The sequence below is a fragment of the Trachurus japonicus genome, chromosome 17 (genome assembly GCF_045865225.1).
Source record: "Trachurus japonicus isolate A0001 chromosome 17, Traja_1.0".
NCBI classification, from domain to species: Eukaryota; Metazoa; Chordata; class Actinopteri; order Carangiformes; family Carangidae; genus Trachurus; species Trachurus japonicus.
The window spans coordinates 10605253-10617283 of record NC_140923.1 but is presented as its reverse complement, the minus strand read 5'-3'; the positions used below and the strand labels follow the sequence as shown (position 1 = coordinate 10617283).

Below are 12031 nucleotides of genomic sequence, written 5' to 3'. Positions count from 1 at the left end.
CAATTAATTGTGAAAACAAGTAATTGTGACATCCCTACTCCACAGTCAGTGTTTGCAGATCTTTACTTTCAAGGCAAAAATGAGTAGTTTTCTTTAGACTCAGTTCTACAGTATATATATATATATATATATACGCCATATCTTGTTACCATATGACAGAGTTCAATTCTCGACACTTGTCTTTAATTTCTATGTTGATCTTTGTTGTACGTGTGTGTGCTATCTCTCTTTTTCGATCTGTTGTGTTAGCTCCGATCACCCTTTGCCTATATCTACATTTAAAATGAAAATACTATGCTTCAGGTGGGGTCAATAATAGTATATATACTATATAGATATACATCTTGTGGACCAAAGGAGAATGTTTTTAAACAGAGAAGAGGCCGTTTATTTGTCTTGTTGGACAAACAGATGTGAGTTAAACGTAGGGGTCGTTCACATTTAAAGTAGGTGCAGTGCATAGACGCTTTAATTTCACCTGCGCATGAATATCACTAGATGATATTGAGGTGTAGACTCACACTGTAGAAACCTCAACTTTGTTTAGATGCACAGATTTATTAGTATATCAATCAGGTGTTGTAGAGGAGAGGAGGGCGGTCCACATGTTTTTACCCTGCTAAAATCTTAGTTTAGCTACAAACCTTCATCTGGTGCAGAAAATATATAATATATATGAATCAGACAACAACATGACACATAATATGATATAAATGTACTAACTGCACTCAACACATTATGGTGAATAGGGTGTGTGTGTGTCTAAAACCTTTAACACAGAGACAGGTTAACACTCATGTGTGTCTGTGTAGCTTTGTTTCACGTATAGGATGTGTGTGTGTGGGGATGAGTGTGTGTGTGTGTGTGTGTGTGTGTGTGTGTGTGTGTGTGTGTGTGTGTGTGTGTGTGTGTGTGTGTGTGTGTAGCACAAGGATCGTCTGATGTTGTTCTGTCCCACGGCCGAGTAGAAATTAAAAGCACAACAGTGTCCTGCTCAGTTCAGCCCTGGCTATAACTAACTCCTGCTTCTGCTGCTGTGTAAATATATGTGGCCATTTTTACTTGATGTTTTTAATATTTAATATAACACATCGATTAGAGTTAATAAACTATAGTATATTCCAGAGGACCTGTCTCGGATTCTGTGACATAAAACTACACTGCACATATTCATACTGGATACTGGGCAAGAAAATCAAACTGTCAACCCACAAATAAGAAGTATTATTAATGTATATGCTTAAAAATATGCTTCATCAGTAATGCATAAAGTAAATACAGTGACAGTTTATATGACAAGTCTCCTTCTGTCGGTATACGATGCAGCTTTACAGAGGCAGAAATGATCTTTTTTGTCTCTTTATACAGTAACACTTTATGAGAAGTCCACATTAATAAATACTGAATTCTTCATTTATAACGCATGAATACTTATTAGTATGTAGTTATAAATAAAGTTAGTGCCTATAAATGATGAGTACAACATTTTTAACTGTGTTTATAAACTACATACTAATGAGTATTCACGTGTTATAATAATGAATTCAGTATTTAAAGCTTAACTAATGCTTAATAGTGTCAGTGTGTACTTATTATAAAGTGTTACCCTTTATACTTTAAGTTCACTATATTTCAAATATAATCACTGTATTTATTTCCTACATTTATTAGTAAGCTGCGTTTACTAAATGTAGTTTAGTTTAGTTTAGTTTAGTTTTAGTTTATTTCGGACATGTTAAAAGAAATAAAAAATAATACAGAAATGGACAGACATAACATATAAAAACTTTGCAAAGACAACATATGAACAAAAAATATATATAAAACAATTAATAAAATAAAATAATTGAAAATAAAGGTAATTTGATTTCTTGGTAGTTTGATTTTTCATATCCGAAAAGGAATGGGAAGAAGTAAAACTTATTTACTCCCACCCCTTATTCATAAATTATCTATCAAGTTATCTAGTCATTATAATCTATACAGTAAATTAATTTATGAGTTATTTAACTGGATTTATTCTAATATATTATTATATTTATATACATATAGATTTATTCTAACATATGATTACCAATCTTTATCTATATAGTCATATACATATAAAAACATATACAAACACATTCATACATTCATACATACTTTAGATGTTAAATGTTAGATGTTAAAAGTTTACACACAAACGTGAAACTTGTGACTTAGTGACCTCTCAATAGTCACAAAGCAGTCGATTTGATCTCTGTCAGATACATTCAGAGGCATTAAAACAATAATAATAGATACCAACATCAGTTCTACTGTCAGTAGATCAGCTTATTCTGTCCAAACTGTTACTAATTTGTATTTGGAAGAGGAATATATCAGAAACGCCCCTGGATACATCACAAGAAAACAATCAGTGCATAACAGAGCGCTCTTTTCTTTCCGCTGATGCTTCTTGACTTTTACCTGTAATTTAATTCATATGATTGTACAAACCACAATCCAACATATCCAGTCCTCTATGAATAAGATTACAACTTTAATGTTCAGTAGTAGTGGTGCCAGATGTTGTATTGAAATAATAGTAATGTTAACTCAATGGAATATTCTATTACAAACTCTTAGTGAAGCAAAACTGCACAGGGACTGGAGACAGAATATGTATGAACATGTACTTTTTTTTTATAATGGCCTTGTCAGATTTATCTAATTACATTAGTGTGTAATAATTATTGATTCATTCACATATAAGCCCTACTTTAATTAGAATTTAGTCGACTAAGCCACTTTAAGTATATTGCACCGTGTGCAGCTTTTACATACACTGTGGTGTGTGCATATACGTATGTATATATATATATATTTATTTTTCAAAGCCCATCACATGATTTCAATGTAAAATCAAAAGAAATGGTTTTATGAAACAGAGTAAAAATTACAATATTATTGTGTGGTAGAATAAAGTGTCATGATATTCAAGTTCCAAGGAGTAAATGTACTGTATGTTAGGTTAGGTTAGTTTATTGGTCTCCAGCAGGGAGACAGGGAACATGTTGCATACATAAAAAACACATACAGTACCAAAAGAACATCAAGTTAAAAGACTGGTGGAGTAAACAGACACACTGGACAATCCTGCACATGCAGCAAGCCGACGTGAACGTCATTCACATGCATCCACACCGCTACACTGACTGGAATCATAAATATAAATTCATATCAGCATCACATAACCTCAAACATACATTAATCCATTCACTCACTCACATATGTCCATAGTTTGAGTCATCATAATACATTCATTTCCATATACACATAGCTTATGTTCGTATACATATACAGAAACATCACAATCATTTTAGTTACTGTTCAGCCGCTGCCGCACTAACTAGGTTATAGCTCCTCTACCTAAGCAGAAACATGCAGTGTTTTCCTGGTTTATCTCTGGATGTATCAGAGTAGTGTGGTCATTTGCTTAAGCCACAAGCTTATAATTAGCCCAACAACTGCACTAAAAAGAAAACACACACACACACACACACACACACACACACACACATCCCATACAATACATCACTGCACATGGCTGACGGTTACTGTCTGTCTAATGGACCGTATAAAACTTTTTATCTGCGTCTCATGTTAAGCCTCGCGATGTGATGTGTCTCATTAGGAATTCAGGTGCTGGGTCTCGGCGCCAGGAGAAGTCAGCATATTGGGTTACTAGGCAGAATCGCTGCTTTAAAAAAAAAAAAAGAAAAGAAAGAGAGCAAGAGAGAGAGAGAGAGAGATGTCTTTCTCTATTCTGGCAGCTAGATGGCGATAAAGATCCCCAACTTCCTCCTCCTCCTCCTCCTCCAGCCAGTCACACGGCCCTATTGGTGTGTAATGAGATGGGGTCCCCCGTCTCAGCAGCTGTCTCCTAGGCAACCGGGGCTGGGGACAGGGAGAGGGCAGAGTGTGTGTTTATACATGTGTGTGCGTATGTGTGTGTGTGTGTGTGTGTTTGAACTGGACTGATGGGGGAGTTTTATGATGATTGTCTAGAGTTGATTTGATGTTTGAGTTTTTTTATATTTGTGAAAGATCAGAAGACGGTGACGGTGACGATGATGATGCACGGCGCCGCTGACCTTCAGATGGAGAAGAACAAACGCCCTTGACATTGAAAAATAAGTCACAAAGAAAGGATACAGATAATCTTTTGATTTTGTTTTTAGCTGTCACAATAAAGCTGAATATCACAGCTTTATAAATGTCTTAGACGAGATGATACAGGACAGGCTGAAGAATTAAAGTCTATAATTACAAATGCACTTTAGGTCTAGAAAGAAACAAAATCTAATTCTGGATTCACACATCTTCATCCACATCTACATTTAGCTTTCACCTCACATCGTACGAGATGTCACTATACCTGGGATCAGACACGTTCTGTTTGGGAGTGAAAGGTTAAATGCAAAGTTTAATAGTTTCCAGTCATTTTCAGTTCACCATGAAGTTGAACCCCCCATGCGCCATTTTCCAAGTTGTAATTATGATTTTAATGAGAGGCTGTTTTGCATGATCCCCGCTGAGCTGAAATCAATGTTTCTCCTGATGGAAGGAAGTCATGACAGTTTGGTTTCAGTCTAGGCAGATGCGGGGGAAAAAAGGAACAGGAGAGAACACAATTTTAAAAATAGAAGACGAAATTAAATAAAATATTCCCTACAAGTGAAATGACCTCTGGTATTGAAAATAGAAAACTGGCTTTTAGAAAAGTTTACGGAGAAAAAAAATCTCCCCACACAAAATCCAATAACAGTAAAAAAACAAGTCACCTAATGATCTTGTGCTTTAGTTAAAACTGGGGTACAGGATTTGTTTTGAAAACAGGCCTACAGCTCCCGGTATCTTTGACCAATTAAAATCTGGTCTGGGGGTTCCTGATTGTACGAAGGGCCGGTCCTACTCTGTCCTAACAGACCAGGAGGACAGAGTAGGGCCCGGCCCCTGAACCAATCAGGAACCCCCAGACCAATATATAGATTTGATTGTATGAAGATCCTGGGAGCTGTAGGCTTTTCAGGCCGCTGCATACAGAGACAGAGAGAAACACAGCGATCGCCCCAAACACACGGACCTTTCCTTACTGATAGCTGAACGGGAAAACACAATTTTCTTTAAAAAAAAGAATGTTTTTAAAACAAATCCTGCCTACCCCAGCTCTTGCAACATTTCATACAAGATGTAGTTTACTCGACTCTCCAGAGATTTTAATGTCTTTCAGTTCATAATTTTTATTTTATTTTTATGGTCTTAAAGGGACAACGAGGAGTTTTGGAAAGTAAAGTGTTTTTACCAAGGGGGCAGTTGTCGGCCTGAGAAGTGAAGCTCACTTCCGCGTTCCACAAACTGCAATCCCCTCTTCTTCCTCTGGGGGCTGGTGTCAGAAAGCAGCATTCTCCATAGACCCCCATGTTAAAATCGCCGACTTTACATCCTCAATAAACATGTTAAAAGCCTGGTGTCAGAACGTTTTTTGGTCTCAATCGATAGTTTCTACCCCCGCACACACTCTGAGGGGGGTGAATTTTTTTTTAACTCTACCGTTTTACTGTTATTAGGTTAAAACTCTGACCAATTAGGGCGCGGAAACGTTGAGTGACAGGTCCGAGCAGCTCCGTGGACAGCTGCTTCGAGGCCAGTGGGCGGGTTCTCGGCCGGCCAATCCAACATGGCACTGTTCAGGCCGCCATGTTGGAGTCACAAAAACGACTCCCCAAAACCAATGGGTGACGTCACGGGTGCTACATCCATATTTTTTACAGTCTATGGTTTTTACACTACATTTCCCATGAGCCTCCGCGCGCACTGTGAAATTCTTGGACCGGCGCAAGACGGACAAAAGCAAATACATTTGCCAAGAATTTTTTCATTGATCAAGAATGAAAGTCTGAGTTTTGAAGACGATCAGATACCGTCATAGTTCCGATCATAAACGGTGATCCGGTGGCATTATTCCCATGACCCACCGGGCAGCGTCCACAAAACCGAAAGTAGGAAATGCTGGGCGAGCCGACTACTAATAATAATAATAACATAAGGATAAAGACAAAACGATACATTTATTGAAAATGGACCCATTAACAAGTGGGTAATGTAGATTCATCCACATTAATATCAGACATTAATATGAGACTTACCAAATTACAAACTCCTCATTGTCCCTTTAAAACTTTGCTATTATGGCTCAGGACAATTAATCTGCTTAAAGGGACAACGAGGAGTTTCTATTTGGTTATAAAAAAGTCTCACGTTAATGTGGATGAATCTACGTTACCCACACTTGTTAATGGGCCCATTTTCGATAAATATATCGTTTTGTCTCTATCGTTATTTTGTTATTTTAATTAATGGCGGAAATGCTGGGCGAGCCGACCAGCGTTTCCTTACTTTCGGTATCGCGGACGCTGCCCGGAGGGTCATGGGAATAACGCCGCCGAATTGCCGTTTATGGTCAGAACTACGACGGTATCTGATCGTGCACGCAGAGGCTCATGGTAAATGTAGTATGAAAACACTTTCACACGCTTTCCAAAACTCTTCGTTGTCCCTTTAAGGACCTGATATGTTCCTCATGGAGTTGGTGGAGACCAAACCAGAGTTGAAAGGACGGTGAAAACTGGACTATTCACCAGGTGACCAGGGACACGGATGGATACTAATGCTGCATGTTCTGGATGTGTAAACAAGCAACTATTTGCTGGCACAGATGGTAGAAACGGAGACACTCTGGAGGTTGAATGATAAAAAAGCCTTTATTTCAGCATGGCCTTAGATTAAAAGCTTGGCCACAGGCCTTCATCAGGGCTGGTATTTGCTGGCATATTTCAGGTATGCATTTCATCAGAGATGCCTAATCATTTCCAATGGCTGCAGCCTCGGCCAGGAGGAAAGGTCATCAGGTGGTAGCCTACCTTCATCGACCACAACACTCTCCAGTTGGTGGGTCGGCTGTGGTCTGACATGCCACTCTCTCTTCTCCCAACCTTCAAACAGCAAATCTTTCTCTTCTGCCCTGTTGTTCTGACTTTTGTCAACAGATTCCACACAGATTCATATTATCTAGTTTAAAAACATGCTCATGCTGCATTCTCAGCATGTTGCACTCCCCTGAATAGTTGTTAGCACACACAAGAACAGGTAAGTTACCCAAATACTAAACACTGAGATGAGACCATGATGTCTCTAAAGGCTCACCATCATGAATTGTCCTGAGGCTAGAAGACTTTATCTTCTGGCTATGTTCACATATCATATATCATCACTGGTTTTTGACTACTTCAGTATGCCAATGAAAGGGACGCCCAGTGCTGGCTAATGTCTGTTTCCTTAGCATCCAATATGAGGTTATAACAGTGCACCTCAAAGGCTCCTGGGTGGTGTGGTGGAGGAATACTAATACTGTTTTGCATCCTGTTAAGAATACAAACAGAACAGCCCGATATGGAAACAGAGAAAAATGGAAAGCTGCAAAAAAACTCAGAGAACCAAATGAATATTAAGTCCTTTCTATAGTTCACAGTGCTTTTATATTGCCCCATAATCGGGACCATTTCCTCACTGTATATGAACCACAAGCCTCTAGCGCCACCAACCAACCAACCAACTTAGTCAGATGTTTCTCCCTGCTGCTGCTGTAGCGCTGATGTGAAAAACATGCAGCAAGCAACACCTCCCATACGTGTAATGAGTTCAATCTCAAGTGAGATATTCACCTCCGGGTGACAGCTGCTCTAAGAATAAGCACAATTAAAAGCACAACATCCAGCCGATGTACAGGATCTCCAGCCATATTAACCCAAGAGGTGTGCATGGGCATAATACTGTAGGTAGTCTATTTAATCAAAGTTCAGCATTTGATACAAGAGGAGAAGAAGCCTCTGCACTTCCACAGTTGTCTTGTGCGTTTTTCTCTGACATACAGTATCACAGAGCCCTTTTTCGTTGATTACTATAAAAGCTGCAAATTGGAAGCAAAGTCCTCCACACCAGTAAAAGTCAGGCTGCCATGTAAAGCAGAGCCGGGCTGATAAAGGTGTTAGCCCGCCCTCTACAGAAATAGCAAAGTCATTTTCCGTCTGCAAAACAACATGATTCTCCATCGCACCGCCACAGCAGGCAGATACAAAACCACACACACTCTCTTTCTAGGAAAATCTCAAGACCACATCCTGGAAAACCACAGACTGTTTCTAAGCAAGAAGACCACATCGCGGCACATGTACGGTAATCGAGACCAAGTACCGATAAAAGAGCGATGCAAGACCTAGATTTGAATTAAAAACATACAGCTCTCGTGCAAAGCAGATCTAACCTCACAGGCACATTTAGTTCTGGAGCTTTTGATCTTTTAGTCCTTACAGTGATTATTCTTAACAGCTGGTTTCAAGTTCAAATGAAATATTGAAACAGTGAATAGTTCACTTTGAAAGGCATTTTGCTAACTGTCACCGGGGTGTATGATATGTCCATTTGAAGGACCTTAGCTACTAGTTAGTGCATTATAGACTTTGTACAGAAATCTAGACATTTAACCATTAAAGATGAGGCCTGTCACACCATTAAAGGGATACTTCACCCAAAATTCAAATTTCACTCTACTCACCCTCATGTCGACTAAGGGCTGGGAGAAGTTTCAGAGTCCTCCGTGCCTTCTCAGAGTTACGGGGGGGGGGGGGTCCGCGCAGCAGTATTTGTCCATATAATGGTTGTGAATGGTGCTCACTTTCCTTCATCCAAAAAGACAAACCAAAAAACATCCAAATACCTCCATAAGAGCAGTGAACTGAGACACTGGGAGCTTCCGCTACAAACAAGCTTAAAATATAGACTTATTTAATTTTTTTCGGAACAATTTCTCATGTCGGGGCTTCAATACAAGACGGACATTACAGACGAGCACTATGGAGGTATTTGGATGTTTTTTGGTGTGTCTTTTTGGACGAAGAAAAGTGTTTTTTTTTGGGTGAACTATCCCTTTAAGACTGCACAGGTGAGGTCACTTTACTTATATTATAAGTTATAGAGCTGTAGTTCTGGGAAAATATGACAAAGATAAAAAAGCACATACACTAAAAAACAATCAAATGTTTTGTTGTCATTATTTCGATTATGATGTTTTTATCGTGTATCCAACTTACAAATGTCCAATGGTGAAATCAGATTAGTGCTGACTGACCCTTTATATGATCAGACCATCAGAGTCTGACCAGGCCGTTGGACAATTGTTCTAAAAAAGCAACATGTACCCGAGCACCACAAGGCTTTTAAGCATCCACCAAACGGCACAACCTACTGTATGTTACCATAGAGATGGGAATCACTGGCAGTGCCTTGACAGTGTGACAGGAAGTGGGAGAGGAGCTGATACAGCGGTCTGTGTTCAGCAGGTAATTCCTGTACGACCACCAGGCCAGTGAGATCCAAACATGAACACTGTGACTGTCTCTTCTTGGTCAACCACGTTACATGTAATTATTAGAGGTCTAAAAATACACAGACTCTGACTTTATTGATTGATTCTTCACATCACTCAATATGCCTTTAAAATCATGGGCCATATTGTGGCGTACAGCAGAACTGTGTATGAATGAATGAACACTCAAACATCTGTAACAGCTGTAACAGCTGTGTCTGTTGAGTCAGCTGGAAGGTGGTAATTGTTCAGGCTTTCAAAATTAACGCAATTATATCATGTTGATGCAAATTCATTTTTATGCCAGATTTTTTTTTATGTGTGATTAACACCTACTCTGTTATATTTGGCCTTTGGCCCGACCCTTAGTTCGGACGAGTTGCTGGAAATGAATCAGCTCGCAGTTGCAAGTTAAACAGCTAATGAAGCCAACATGTTATTATTTGAGCATATCTCTTTATGCCAAATGCCGTAAGGACTTTTAGGGTTCCTGGACAATAGTTTTTTGGATAATATACAAATAAAAAAGTCTGAAGAAAGATTGTGAGTGAACCTTGAATTGAGATAGGACAGGAAATAAAACACAGATGTGCTCATAGTCTGTAGGCTCATCTCCACTAATAAAGTATAGGGGGAAAATATTTTAGAAACAAAATTAATGAGGTAAACTTTTGAGACAAAGCATCATCTTGCTCTATGACTTCTTCTGCCTCAGTGATGCCTGGTTTGGGCAGTGTAGGAGGCAGATAGAAAATAGAAAGGTTATCAAGTTAACTGCTGCACAATACACACTGGAAATTAAACAAACTGTGGTCTGTGCTTGAGTTAAAAAAGCTTAAGTCGAAATGTTTCTGTAGGAAAAGTTTTTGTCCCCAGATTTGGAGCTGTATTCATTTTTAAAATACAGGTAAGACAACAGAACTTGATGCATGACCATGATGTGCGGCGTCTTCAGCCTGCTCAGCAGATCTGACTGGAGGACCAGAGGCCAGCACATGTCGTATGTCTTGCACATTCAGCTGTATTGAAGATTGACTTGGACAAATCTGGGATGTTAGCACTACTCTAGGTTAGCTGTAGACCAGTGTCAACCAGGAGCATCATTTATCATCAGTCTGACAACCAGGTGTCCTAGAATAAGGCCTGTATTGGGTCAAAGCATTTGGCCTACCTTTGTTCACTTGAACAGCACTGCCTCCATACGGGGGCCAGTCATCACACACTCTCTGGATTAGGACATTCGCCAACTGACAAAAACATGGATGAAGTAACAAAATATCATTACTTACAGGTATAATATGTAGGAATTCCCCCCATCTAGCGGTGCGGTTGCATATCGGAACGTATTATTGATGTTGCATTCACGTGAAATGGGGCAGACGTCAGACAGACAACAGACGCTGCATGTAACAGGATAAACAAGCGTCTATGTGAACAAGTGGTCCGCCAGCACGAGGCAAAACAATACAGGCCTGACAACATGTTGTCATGGTGATGTGGTATTGTTTTACCTAAAGTCTTTCTCTGGTGGAGTAAAATGACATCCGGTTGGTTTGCCGACGGCCGTCTGCCTGACTGCACCTGAATGCAACACCGGTGCCTCCGTCCTTCCTCACACTACACAGTGGTGACGGTTTTAACAGGCCGAGCCCACAGCTCCGCTCAGTTTCCGTGGTTACCTACGGTCACCATGCAACATGGCCGCCTCGGTTCGGTGCGTCGCCCACTTATGTATTTGTAACGACTTGTAACGACTCATTCTAAGGGACCAGAAAGCTTTACTTTGTATGCAGCTGTGATTCACCTTCAGTGATATACGTATTTATGAAAGACAGATTTGATTTTTGCTAATAAAAAGCCAAATAAGTTACATACTGCCATGGCCGTTGCTAGGAATTCTGGGCCCCCTGAAAGTATACTAAAGTGGGCCCCTGACTTTTCCACTTTTTTTCTTAGGGTGTTTTCACACCTGCAGTGTTAGTGCGCACTAAATTTAGATCGCACTAAATTTGGTCCCGTTTGGGTCAGTGTGAAAGCACATCGCACTCTAATGCACCACAACTAGTGCGGCCTGAGGAGGTGGTCTCAGTTCGGCTCCAGCCGAACTCTGGTGCACTAGTTGATGTGTGAAAGCAACCGCACTCTGGTGCGACCCAACTGCCAGGCGAACTCAACAAGTTTGAGCTAAACGGGCTCCCGTAGTCGTTGACAACGGGTTAACGCAGCGGGGAGACGCCCGGTGCTCCAGTCCTACGGAGCTCTGTCCCCACAAACGAAGCAGCAGCAGCGAGGCAGCCGGTCGGTGCGTGTCCGCTGAGCAGCTGGTTACCGAGCTGCAGCAGCAGAGGTCCGCCCGTGTTTAACGTTTAACCGGGAACTAACGGGACCGAGCTGGGTGAACGCAACCGGAAACCAGCCGGAAGTACCAAACTAGAAAAGTAGATCGGAACTATCGTTTGCCAAGAGTTATACATACAAACAATATAGAAATAAATAACCAGAGCTACTAACAACCGGCTCTTGAGTCTCCATCATGAAAGTTTTATCAATCAGCGCTTCCAGATTTCAACCGGTAGTCATGGAGAC

General features: G+C 40.3%; 1 long non-coding RNA gene across 1 annotated transcript; it reads left to right on the top strand.

Moving 5' to 3' along the window:
• The first annotated feature begins 133 nt into the window (after positions 1–133).
• Positions 134–1127, top strand: LOC146970150 (uncharacterized). Its single transcript, XR_015038019.1, has 2 exons — positions 134–858; positions 927–1127. It is a non-coding gene; the product is annotated as an uncharacterized LOC146970150 (long non-coding RNA).
• The last annotated feature ends 10904 nt before the right edge of the window (positions 1128–12031 follow it).